Source organism: Perna viridis, chromosome 1, assembly GCF_037379345.1.
Source record: "Perna viridis isolate PV_CMFRI_1.1 ecotype Kerala chromosome 1, ASM3737934v1, whole genome shotgun sequence".
In the NCBI taxonomy this organism is placed as follows: domain Eukaryota; kingdom Metazoa; phylum Mollusca; class Bivalvia; order Mytilida; family Mytilidae; genus Perna; species Perna viridis.
Window position 1 is genome coordinate 47,516,073 of NC_142445.1, and position 14,156 is coordinate 47,530,228.

The following is a 14,156-nucleotide window of genomic DNA, read 5'->3' on the forward strand; positions in this document are numbered from 1 at the left end:
AATTATAATTAACTTGTAAGTCACTAGCCAACTAATCCGTATAATTTCAAAATCAGAAAAAAATGGTAAGTTTGGAAGTTGTTTTGACTAAGAGTAATCAAGGGAACCAAAGTTATAGCGGTAATCAAAAGAATGTAATCCAGGGACAAAGACCCGACATAGAAAACAGACATAACAACAAAGTTAATAAAGTAACTAAAATCATACATACAAAGTAACAAAAATGTAAAATGTAATATATTGTTGATAAATGGAAAATAGCTGTGCCTATAGTATTATGCTAATGACGACTTTAAGTTACTGTTTGGTTTATCATTACCCATTAGGATGTCAATTTAATTTCAAATATATCACTGCTTATCAGGCGTCAATTTCACAAAAAGTCGTAAGTGTGAAATTGATCGTAAATTATGACGTCACAATGCTATTTTAGGATGTGACGTCATTACTTATGATCAACTTTACATTTACGATTTTTTGTGAAATCGACACAAGAAGCTTTAGTTCTTCCCGTTTGACCAATTTTGCACTGAGCACTAGAATTACACACGCATAGCTTTACACAGTAAGGACTTGAAAAAAACACCAAGTTATTAACAAAGTGATTTGGTTATGATCTTCTTGTGTAATTAAACGTGTAAGACTTGCTTTAAAGTACAATTATTGCCTTTTCATTCTTACTTTATAATAAAAACATATATTAATATATCAACTTAACCATTTCTTGTTATTGATCTTAATTTTTTTTATTTATCTATCATCTTCATACATTTTTAAAAGCCAGTTATTTTATGTTCATTAAAAAGTAAATCCGGTTTGATGAAATTAGTCATTGCTGCTGAAAATTTTGGGTCGATCCCCATCGACTTAATTAAACATTTGAATAAAGTGGATTTTTTCAGTGCAAATTTGTTGCAAATTAGATTATGTTTGTTTGTTGGGGTTTAACGTCCGAGCAGCAATATTTCAGCTATATTCAGACGAGCAAATTAGATTAAATGAGCGGTTAAATTTGTAATAAATCTACAGATTTTATCATTCTGTCATTGGCAAACCATTTATTCATTTCTGATTTTTTTAATATTGAAAAAAAAATAAATGTTTTTTTTTCGTTGTAGATAAAATTGTGTATTTAGTCTAATAATCACATATTCAAAAACGACAAAGAAAATAAAATGGCTTTGTACAATCTTATTTACTGAATCAACGATAAAAATAATAAAAAATGGCCGTCGTTTGATCTGCAATAACAAGAAACAAAACAATTATTATCTTAGAGTAATACGTGTATTATTTTTTCATCTAAAGTGGCTTTGTACTGTATTTTACTTGTTGCCTGTTGTATATATATATTGAAATTATAGGACCTGTTAGTTTAAGTTTAAATATTAAGTTAAATTTGTGTATGAATTAAGAATATTGACCATCTTGAGATGCTTTAGGACATTTTTTGCAATGTATAGCAATAATTTAGAGGTAACTTTCGCTTGATACTTTTCAATCCTAGTAACATCGCATTTACCCAAAAAACCTTGAGATACAGGATACTTCAGACACTATGAAGTCAGCCTCATACCTTAAATCACACTTAGAGATCGATGGTAAAGGGAAACTATTGACCAATCTATACAACAAACGTGACAAACTTTTTATTCCGTATTCTTCGACACCTGCGTATGGAGTGTTCATAACTCATACATTATGCCTGAGCTTGCCGAAACTACGCAGACTTTTTGTATCGCGCTAGAACTCTAACAAATAGGCGTCTGGAACAGGGTTATGTTGCTACAAGATTGAAGTCATCACTACAAATGTTTTATGGTCGTTATCATGAACTCGTGGATCGTTATGGTGTATCCATCTGCACCATGAAAACTGATTTATTCAACGGGTCATAGTTTTCCTTTCCTCGTTAGTCTACCCCGGACTTGCCTTTTTATGAGCAACACGGCAGGTGTTTCTTGAAAAGCAGAGGACGCTTACCCTACCGGTGCACCTGGTCCATGCTCCCAGATTTTAGTGGAGTCCGAATTGCTCATTTGCTTTTGTTACTTTGTATGTATGATTTTAGTTACTTTGTGTTCTTTGTTGTGTATGTCTGTTTTCCATGTTTGGTCTTTGTCCCTGGATTACATTCTTTTGATTACCGCTATAACCTTGGTTCCCTTGATTACTCTTTCACGAATTTCTTTCCATCTGTGGCAACATCCCTTCTGCACCTGCGCATGGAGCTTTCATTTCACAACTTATACCTTATGCCAGAGCTTGTCGTATCTACGCACTTTTTGTATCGCCCTAGACTTCTTATAATTAGGCTTCTGGAACAGGGTTATGTTGATACAAGAAGGAAGTCATCACTATAGAAGTTTTATGGTCGTCATAATGAACTTGTGGATCGTTACGGGGTATCCATCTACACCATGCCATGAAAACTGATTTGTTTAATATGTCTTAGTTTTCCTTTCTTTTTTCGAGTAGCCTGGACATCAATTTTTATGAGTAACTCGGCGGGTATTTCTAGAAAAAAACCGTTGCGTCTGGTCCATGCTACCAGTTTTTAGTGGAATCTGAGTTCTACATTTACTTTTGTTACTTTTTATGTATCATTTTGGTTTTTGATGTTCTTTGTTTTGCGAAGGTCTGTTTTCAAAATCAGGTCTTTGTCCCTGGGTTACATTCTTTTGATTTCCGCTAGAACCATGGTTTCCTTAAATACTCCTTCGGTACTTTAATCATAATGTGGTTTATCAAATTGATATTTCTATGTGTCAAGTATTGATAGATTTTGTGTTTGGTCTAAATAGCGTGTCTTAATGTTTTATTTTCTATTAATTCGTGAAATTACTGCAAAATGTCTAATTCCAATGGCATAAAGATTATATTATATATCAATTTACCATTATTAAGAAGTATGAATGGACAAGGCGTTCCGGAGTATAGTTGACAAAGAAGTATTTACGCATAATGTCAACTGAGAAATCATTCTTTTTAAATATCGTGACGGTCGAAAGATTTAAGTTTGTCCAAAGGTTTGAAACATTTTATTGAAATTCCGAAAATTGAATGCTTATGTGTCCAATTCAATGCTCTAATGAGGAATTTCTCTTGAATAACATAGCTTAAAACTCACTAACTCCAAGATCATAACCTAGGAGTAAAGATAAAACAGGACATAAACAAAAAGAAATAAATATATACAGGGATTAAATGAAATGCATGTGAAAAAATGTAAGTAAATGATGCAACTAGACTTCGTAATAACGACTTACAAACCTTGACCCAGTGAATCATAAATTTCTTGTCAGTGTTTGCCATCAAGCGCAATCAAGAGCGTACATGTTAAAAATAAAAATAATCTTAATTGTGCATATGTTTTATAATAAATGTTTATAAAGTGATTTGAAAACATATGGTTTATTTTACTTGATATATGCCTTTAGTTTTGCGTTGTGTTGACGTCTCCTGATTGGATAAAACCATTCGCAAAATAAACGATGCAGCAAGACGCAAATGAAGCCCAAAAATAGTAAATCTATTCCCCATTGCTGAAAATATCTGTAGAAGACAATAAAGGAAAATTTATCCGCAGATAACAACAATATAGAACCAGTCTATTGTTTAAGGAGCATTATTTTAAAGGATCTTTTTTTTTAAAAAAAAAAAGATAGCTAAACAATTGTTGTCATAAGACAGTGGAAATAATTACAAGAAAGCCTAAATAAAATTAGTTTTTTTAGTTATAGTCCTACGACAGAAAGTTGCACCATTTGTGTATGAAAATAATTTAAGTCGAAAATTGAGAATCCAAAATATGTTGAAAAAAAGGAGAAACCAAAACAAACAAAAATTTGAGAGGAAGAAAATGTAAAATCGGGGTTTACATCAATAAAAATTAAAATTCAACGAAGTTTCATGAATATGGGTGCAAGTCCATAAACGATAAATTATCCATTTTTTATGGAAAAAGACCTATAACACGATAGATATCAATGAATCAGAAATTTATATATTTCCAGAATAAAAAAAAAATCATCATGTTCAAAACAAATGTTCAAAATATAAATGTACTTTAAGTTACTTTTTCTGCTAACTCTGGTTACAAATTAACTATAACAAAACACAGATCTCATGTTGATCTTTCTTTCTAATGCATATCCAACCTTTAAATAAGATAATGTCATAAATTCATATTAACATAAGCAAACAACAGCAATCTCCAGGGTCATCATGGAGTGTTATGGATGTCAATAATCAACAAAGCAAAGAAAGTTGAGAAGGAAGATTAAATCTAATTTTATTTCAATATATATCAACTAATCGCATTTATCTTTTTAATACTTTTACAGGGTCATTCTGAAATTTAATGCTTTGATGGGTGTAAAATTGGTTCCGCTCGAATGAAAACATCCTTTTGATATTTAAGTAGCAGTCCAGCTATGAATCATGCAAAAAAAGATTCATGGGTGAAAAGCCTACATATTTTGTATTTTTGATGTCTTGTTTAAATTGCCATAGTAAACAGAAATTAACATTTGGTTTTTCATGTAACCCGAGATAAAAATTATATAGAATGCACTGTAGATTTCAAAAATAAGGGAAAGAACTCTGTAAGTGATACTTAAATACATTAGAATCAATTGGATTTTCAATTTTGATTATCTTCTAAGAGCAGACATATTGGAATGAGGAATTACACATTTCATGATATAGACCCATAAAACAACTTAATAACAAAAATATGTAGCCTTTTTTGAGGTGTATCAATTTTTTGTTCGATTTTACATGAATTTACAGACGCAAGTACTTAATTTTTGTTTGTGGCAATATTATGAACCATTTGTATAGTAAAACCTATTTACACCGACCCTTAAAACATATAATAAAGGTATAAATTATTTGGTTTAAACAGGTGATCGGTTCATCAAGTATTTAAAATCATTTAAACTGATACGAAACGACTTCAAATAAGACAGATTTTCCGTTTATTTAGGGTTCATTTGGAACAGGTTTTCCTATATAAAATAAATGAAAACTACTGACGAGTGAAAAAAAACCAGATTGCATTATTCTGTATTTAATAAAACAGTTTATTATTTTCTGAATTTTATGGATTTAAAAATTTTTGGTTGTTTTGTATACCTGTTGTCCTTTTCGTAATCTTTACTTGATAGTAGATAATAGTAGTTTTAGAAACTATCTACGAAAAAGAATTTAAGTTGATCAAGTCACACAATACAGTACACCTTTTCTTGTCTTGTATTATATTGGAAAATATGACAGACTTCATACAAAAATTAATGATTTTGATTTTCTTATTGTTCATTGTCCATTCCTAGATGATGATATTCCTTAAGCACCTTTCTACAGTATTAACATTTTAAAAGTGATCATTTTTGCTTGTGATTGTAATAAATTGTCAGATTTTAATAAAAAAGAAAACATTTGCACCGGGGTAATAATACCACAAGCTTCTAAAAAAAAACAGTTTTCACTATTACAAAACTTTGATACAAAACTCAATTGCACCTGCAGGTTCTTACGATTTTCAAAATATTGTTTATTCTTTGAACCTTGTTTTCACAAATAAGGATCTTGACCCCTAATTGCATCCCAGCGTATAATCTAAGTATCTAATTCATATTTTTAAGTATTCCACTACATCAAATTTTGCTTAATCAGTACATGACGTTACTACATTAAATCTAGTCCATTGAAGTTGTAGTGACCCATTATTTCTAATGCTGGTAGTTTTTCTTTAATATATTCTGAGCTAGCTTACATTAACTGCAAGCGTTCTTTACGTGAATATCTCAGTGTGTCTATTCCGTGTAAGTTAAGGTGTTCCACGGAAAGAGAATTAGTAAAATCATAGCTATTATATTGCAACAGAGGCTAAAAGATGCAGAAATATTTACAAATACGATACTTCCCGTCTGTACTAAATCTGTCATCAACGCTGGCATTCGACTGAATTTGAAAGTTCAATCATAAATAATTCTTTAGGATATAAACAAAATTTGTAAACGAAGAAAAGAATGTCAAACTGCTTTTAGAAGAAGTAGGAATTTTGAACCTACAACAAATTTTCATGTTGAATCCGACAAAAAAATTTGTCCTTTTTCTATACTATTACAGTAATACATCACTCATGTGTTAATTTCAATGATTCCATGGTTTGTCAATAAAATGACCCCTATTTGTATTTAAATCATTAGGACAAGCGATGATACATTCTTGTTCTTTACAATAAAGAATTATAGCATCAGATATAAATACCTATTTAGATTAGGTGTTTTTGGTAAAAAAAAATGTGTTGTAAAAAGATCTTTTTTAATTGATATTGTTGATTTTAGAAAGAATATTTTAAGGCCGAACTTAATAAAAGAAAATATGCCATTTTTTGAACTAATGTGATAAATAATAGTTAACACATTTTGTTTGTTCAAAAATATATCAAGTCCAAAATCTTACTCCTCTTTAAGCGGTGTCTTCTTACTGACAGATTAAAGTAAATTAACTTTAACACGCAGTTTAATACATACATAAAGGCTGATGTTTAGTTTGTTACTTCATGAAGCATACCAATGTGAATTTTCTGCAATTTTATGGTAAAAGATGTAAATGTTAATAAAATTTCGAAATTGACGGAAAAATAAAACCGAGCTGGGGGTTTACCTAACATTTTTATCGCTGTGATATTTGTATTTGTTCTAACAATCGTTCAACCGTATCACCGTGTTATCAAAATATAAGATAGGGTTACGTTTACTTGATTTGCTAGTGCGCAAAGGACGTTCATGTAGTGGGGTCCGAGTTGCTCATTTGCTTTTGTTACTTTGTGTATATGATTTTAGTTACTTTATGTTCTTTGTTGTTTTCCATGTGTGGTCTTTGTCCCTGGATTACATTTTTTTATTACCGCCATAACATTGGTTCCCTTGATTACTCTTTAATCTAAATCGGGCGACAGTAAATTTTCAAAAGTGTAGGTGACCATTTTGCAAAAGGCAGGTGAGATGCGAGAAATGTGTTTTGTGGATTTTGTTTGGACTCTTAAGTTTACCACATATCATCAACTTCTGAACCACCGTTCATATTTTTCTACATTAAAATTGGGTACTCTCAGTCTGGCGGCAATTTTGAAAAAAACTATGTGCCTACTGGAATTTTTTGGGGGTTCTGCATCAATTTGTTATCCGGAATTTCCTTCTAGACTATTCCTTTGACTACTTCCTAGATTTTATTCGTTCGGTAGTTTTGTTATTACCCTTCATTGAGTAGTTAACCTTTCTGTGAAGTTAAATTAAAATGAATTATAAGTTTTAAGTTGTGCTCGCAATCAAGTCACATGAGTTACCTCGCATTTCTCAAAAAGGTCACAAAAACTAAAATTTGGAATTCAGCATACAATTTTGAGCCTCAATACCAAGTTTCATGAAATTCTGAAGAATATTACAAATTCGTTTAGCACAATGCTCCATCCATTTAAAATACAAACTTCATAATAATTTAAAGGAGGAAGTTTTGAAATAAAATGTGTTTATATTTTTAAAACAATTTCTATGACTTCCTACCATTTTTTAACCTTGTACACCACATTTTCACATGACAAAAGCTAAACTTCATTCTCTGTCACCAATGTTTCCATACAAAATAGGGGACATGAAGATATTTTTATATTCTATTTTATTAGAAAAATGCTTATTTTGTGTGCAACTCTTGCCCAGCCTGTATTTATATATGTGTGAAACTTCTTTGTAATTTTCTATGAGTGCTATTACAAAAGAAAAGATAAGCCAATATCCTCGTCCTTCAATTGCAGTTTCCAATATATGGATTATATTTCTGAATAACCCTAACTTCAAGCATAACTTATAATTAATCTACCAAAAAAAACTTGAAATGGACAAATAATATCATACCAAGACCTTAACCTATATTACAATGACAAATGATGTTTGAATCGAATTTTTTCGAATAATTTGATTATTTTACTTTCCAATCGTAAACTTCCCCTTTATTAGCGGCAAGTATATCAACAGCACCAGCTTATTGAGAATACATTGCACAGTTGATTTGTTATTGCCTTGCATATTATATTGTACACTGACTTCTTCGTTGGAGATATGATGCTGTCAAATAATCTTCCAATGTAGTTTTTGATCAGACTTTATTGCTACCGTCACTACTAAAGTTTTTTTTATCGCAATCAAATTGGTTAGTGATGCAAAGTTACTTTCTTACATGTGATTGATTTTACGTCTCACCAGATTTACAATTTACCGAACTTGACCCTAATATATTTATGGGTGTCGGGGATCAGAACATGCCTGCCCTTTCTTTGAACACTGATATAACTCTCAGTTTTTTGTTGATGGTATTTTACGAGGGGGTTATTGCAAGTTTTTCGGGCACTGTTTTCCTTGTTTTACTATTATTTTCATGTTTTAATTTAATTTGTTCTATTGCATACAGTACGCATGTAATTCTCTGTCTCATAATTTTATGTTTCGGCCAAGTCTTTGAATTCTCTAAGATGAATTTCTGTATTGATGCTTCGGTAATTTCTTGCCGATATGAAATTATCGACGGCCTTTTTTAAGGATACAGATTATGCTTATGATAGTTTATTGGAAATGAGCAGTAGCATACAGCGGGTTGTAGAAACACGAAGTAAAATGTTTGACAACTATTATTTGATTTCATTATTATGGTAATTCTGAACATGGTGCTAGACATTTATAATACTGTTTCTCAAAGGTGTATCAAAAGTAAAAACAATATATTTAATGGGAGCAGAAACATAATTTAAATAATTGCAACATTCTTGTAATGTCAGGCGTAATCAATACTGTAGCTTTGACTTTCCTGGTTGATTTTTTCTACCTCCTCGGATACGTAACGGTCGTCATATTCGAATGCTTTGTTGCAACCTGTCCTGACATTCAAAAAATTAGAAATAAGACTATAACAACTAAATATACTTCTAAATTGTTTATATCTTTTATGTGAATGCGTTCTATCGCAATGTTAATAAACACATGATAATATATCGTAAAACTTTACGCCAATCTAAGTTGTACATTTTATGATGCCCATATAATATCAACTTCACTACTTTTTATTTGTCAATTTGTTTAACTTATAAAAGAGTAATTTTACTTTAAATAGAACTATTTAATTTCACCCTGACCATTTACTGTTTCATTTATATTGCATACCTAATTAAATGTCACAATACAAGTTTCATCTTTACGTCTTTGACATCAGAAGAAGAATCTCGTAGTCGTCTTCGGAATACAATCTTTCTGACCGAAATATCGTAATCTCGATGTGGGTTAAAATACAACAAATAATTTGTAATTAAGAAATTTCACTATCTCAGCTCTACATTGAAGAAGTAATGTTATAACATGTATTTCAAACAATCGGTCTTCAATTGCGAATTATTGGTGCAAAATGGTATCGTGGTTATTTGAAAATTAAAATGTTAACGGCTTATGTAATCAGCGATATAGAATTTCTTTATCTTCAATAAAACGATAGTTGAAATTCCAAGACGCACTGTCATCCTCAAAAATGGCATTATAAAAGATAAACAAAAGGTAAGAAAACAGAATTTTTTGACAACTCTCCTTACGGTTCCTATTACAAATGTTCCTATTTCCCAAGAATGTCAAAGTTATATGCACACTGTACACATTTGTATAATAGTCTTCTAGTTCTACTGTTTTGTTGCATACTTTAAATTTATGATAAGGTCTGATTTTAACATAAGAGTAATCAAGGGAACCTGAGTAGAAATTAATCTTACAGCAAGTGAAATTAGTGTATACTCACTATTTTTCTATTTCATAAGTTTTGTGTTGCTAAATTCACTGCATTAGGCATTTTAAAGTATTTATGTAAAAGACACTACGGCTTTCAAGGTAATGTTCAGATTTCTCTCATGGTTTAGGGATTCTATTCACCTACCTTCCTACAGAATTTTTCCATACAAACTTGAAACAAAAGACCACCACCTTTTTTTGTCGTCGAACATTTTTTCTTTTCCCTATGTCTAGCCGATGCCTCACTGTATGTTATTTGGACTGGCCTACTTCTTTACTTCTTTCCCAATCTCTAACCCATCTTAGTAACGAAACAATTCTGTAATGTAAGTGACTGTTTTATGACATGCTCAATCCATTGCCGTCTTTTTTTGGGTATGATTTGCATGTGCAATAATACCGGCTTAAATCGTCTTAAACTTTAAAAGAATTGTTACTTCATTACAATTCAACACTAGAAATGAAATATTATCACTTTTTGCTTTTTAGAGAGGGGGTAAAAAATGTCACAATACAAGTATCGTCCTTTTTCACAATGGTGTAACGCTCAGACATAAAAATAACATTTATATTTTTAGTACAAGTAATCTTCTAACCGATATCAATAGTACACGATGTATGGTAGTACGGACAGTTCATCTAGGTGTCATTATGTAGGATAGAGGATGTGTTATAGACTGCTATAATGTTTCATATTATCAGTCATTGCTCATATTTAGTTTAGTTACACTGATTTATCAAAAGTCCGAATTTGTTTTAATTTACTTTTGTTTAATTTTGTCTTACCGTGTGTTTCGAAATTTCTATATATCAGTGCGCATTGCCAATCAAATTTATCAATTGTTATTTTTTTTTATTTGCCTTTGTAATCTCTTTGTAAAAATCATTGCGATAATGTTTTAATGTATATTATTCAAGCAAAAATGACCGGTGCAACAAAAACGAAATACAATTCAGAGACACATGCAAGAATAAAAAAAAAACACATTGCAAAAAAATAAAAAAACAGGTAACAGACTAGAATATACAAACGTAGACAAGAAGGTATACAGAAAATCATGGGAACCAAGGTTTTAGCGGTAATCAAAAGAATATAATTAAGGGGCAAAGACAAGACATGGAAAACAGACATAAACAACAAAGAACATAAAGTAGATAAAACCATACATATAAAGTAACAAAAGCAAAGGAGTAATTCGAATTCAACTAAAAGCCAGGAGCATGGACCAGGTGCACAGGTAGGGCGAGCATCCGTCATCGAATAAATAAAAAATACTGGAGTCAATGAAACAAAACAGCACAAAAACAAAAAAATGCTTATAATATGACCAACAAAAAATAACAAGAAACAAAAACTGGGTGTAATATCAGTTGTTCCAAAGAAAAAAATAGGCATGTCCGGCTTTGTAGCTGTCACATTTCAAATAAGTAAAAGACAGTATGGGTCAAGTTCAATGAATTGTTGATCCGGTAAGACGTGAACGTTAACTGAAGCTTTCTTGTCTTATATGTGAGAAATAGACTTCATATCGGTCAATCAAATTGTGACATCTATAAAAAAAAAAACCTCTGTAGCGACGACAGCAACAAGGTTAAACCAACACCTGTCTTGAAATCTTATTTGGCAGTATATTTGCGATACGTGGTAGTCAGTGCAAAAAGGCATATCCACGCCAAGGTATAAAACAGACGACGATCACTCAATTGTCTCTTTAATTTCCAGGATATTTTGAAAGATCAAACACTATATAAGGACATTGTATACATGTGCAATTGATGACACGGAATACCTACCGATCATATCAAGGAGATAACTGATAACATAATAACTGAATGTGTACTTTATGATGTTGGAATATACTTCTAGATACATTTTCAATAATCTCTTCAAATAAAAAGTTTAATTATTGTATTCTTGATGTATTTCATGAAGTAGTATTTCAGAGAGTCGATTTACCGTCCGTCAAATATTTAGTTAATAGCAAGTCTTTGAAGTAAATTTGTGCCTCCATAGAAAATGCTTAAGAAGGTAATTACTCAAAAGTCAAATCCTTACTGTAGGATCAAGTTTTCATGTTTTATTTTGCGAGCATGAGATCGATTGAATATAATAAAAATCAAATATATATTCGAAAAAAAGGAAAAGTGGACTTTTATTGGTATTTACATTTCGTCAGATGTCAACTAAGTTGTAGAAGTGAACAATAGTAAATGAAACAATTGGTAATTTGACAACACGTGAGCATTTTTCTTCGCTTTTTTGGTTTTGGTCTCATAGGTGTGTCATTCTGTTCTCCGGTATTCTAATGGTTTTGACCTGTTTAAATTATCATTATTCAGAGATAAAGCAATAAAAAAACTTCAGTTGAAGGACTAGGATATCTTTTTCTCTTAGTTCTTAGACCTGTTTAAATTATCATTATTCAGAGATAAAGCAATAAAAAAAACTTCAGTTGAAGGACTAGGATAGTCTTTTTCTCTTAGTTCTGTAGTAGCATTTATAAATACACTTTATAAGTGTTTATTTAGCGGTGATTTAATGTTCGCTATCTTTGCGATCAAAATTGTTTAAAAGCAAAAGTCAAATCACGGGAAAGTTTTATTATGATGTTATAGAGTTGTTAATCTTTGTGGATAAAGGAATCCAAGCTTTGAGACAATGACGTATATAAGAATAAAACGAGGATTTTCCATGTCTTCAATTAATATTTTTTTTATACGTAAACGTTTGCTGGAACACTCAATAGAATATGTCTACATATTAAGCTGATCTTCAGAGGAAAGATGCCATCCAAAATTTTAATTTCTCTCCTCTTTCCATGTAACACACTCTGAAAGTCAGTTGGCAAATCAATCAAATAAAAAAAAAATGGATGGATATTCTGTTTTATCAGTAAAACGAAGTGATTATTTTTTAAAACATAATTCATCTTACCTTTTCGTCTAGTAAACAATAAGATCGGTATGAATCAGTCATCCTTCTTTGTTTGTTAATGTCGTGCCTAAGTGCATGATTCCCTTTTTATGTGCTCTGAGAAGCTTAAACAAACAAAAAAGATACATTTCTCTTCCCTTCTCCAAGATTTAATTTTTGATAAAGATGTTAATGCACGGTAAAAACTTCGAATCATTTTTACTCTTTGTGAATTAAACAAAATTGTCTTGTTAATGCAAAATAATTATTTTTTTAACGATTAACAGCATATTTAAGTTCTAGAAAAAAAAACGAAACGAAAACCCAAACGGAAACAAAAAAAGATGGACAAAACATCATAAATAAGAAACATGGAGTAAAAGAATACGCATGTTAATTAAAAAAATATTTCAGCATATCGGGAGTCTTATCAAGTAGTTTATAGACCAGTTGCTATAGTTTAGATAGCATTCTTTAGTTTTCGAAACACACTTATCGATCCAGTTGTTCAAATGATGGCCATCGTATTGACCCATAAGTTGCCTTATGTTTGACGTCTTTTTGACACCTGGAGTTACAATCCATTACCACTTTGATATTACAAATCATTCGTTCTCAACGTCCACTTTAATACGCTGAACCGAATACGCGTGCCAGAAAAAGTAAATTTATCTGCAAATTATGCAAACATTGATAATTTTTCTGAAGTGTTTAAGTGATATGAAGATAATAATACTACTAAGTTACTTCAGTTTCTGTCTGTCAGTTATGTTCACAAGGTATGGATCTCAACAACTTTACAAACTTGTTATTGTTTAAATACTTTTGAATTGAATTGTTTCTTGTCTATATTATCCTATCTACGTCAAATACTTTACCCGACCTAAGCCGCTAATATGCAAAAAAGTCAAATTAAGATCTACACTAAAGATAAAATCAATATATATCAAAGCAAGATGGTGATGGAATTAGCATATCCTTAAATGAGAGATAAATTTAACAAAATTGAAATTAGATGGACTGTAGACGGATTGCAAAAGAAGGGTCATCCAAACAATGCACGGCGGCGCATCGAACGAACAAACATGCAGAATACAAGAAAAAGAGAATCCATGAAGAAAGGTCGGCGTTGGATCTAGTCCTTTGTTTTAAAATTGTTTGTGCCATTGACATTCGATTTATATAGTCCTGATTTTTGTTTTATTTTATTTTCAAGAAACAACAACATAAAAATTATTTGTTTTTGAGAAATTCCATTTATATAAATTATAGTACAAATTACTTTATCAGCTAGTATTTGATTTGCGATGACAGAAAATAAAACTTTGTCCAGAAAAAAACAATATTTGTTTCAATAATAATTTGTTTTGCTGTTGGGTTGTGACTAATTTTTGATGTTACATAATCCTTGT

The 14,156-nt window shown here is 30.9% G+C and overlaps 1 long non-coding RNA gene across 1 annotated transcript; it reads right to left on the reverse strand.

Annotated features, from left to right (window-relative positions):
• Window positions 1-8,644: 8,644 nt before the first annotated feature.
• LOC148629075 (uncharacterized) lies at window positions 8,645-11,521 on the reverse strand. Its single transcript, XR_015919353.1, has 3 exons — window positions 10,617-11,521; window positions 9,222-10,149; window positions 8,645-8,938 (listed from the first exon to the last, which is right to left on the reverse strand). It is a non-coding gene; the product is annotated as an uncharacterized LOC148629075 (long non-coding RNA).
• Window positions 11,522-14,156: the final 2,635 nt, after the last annotated feature.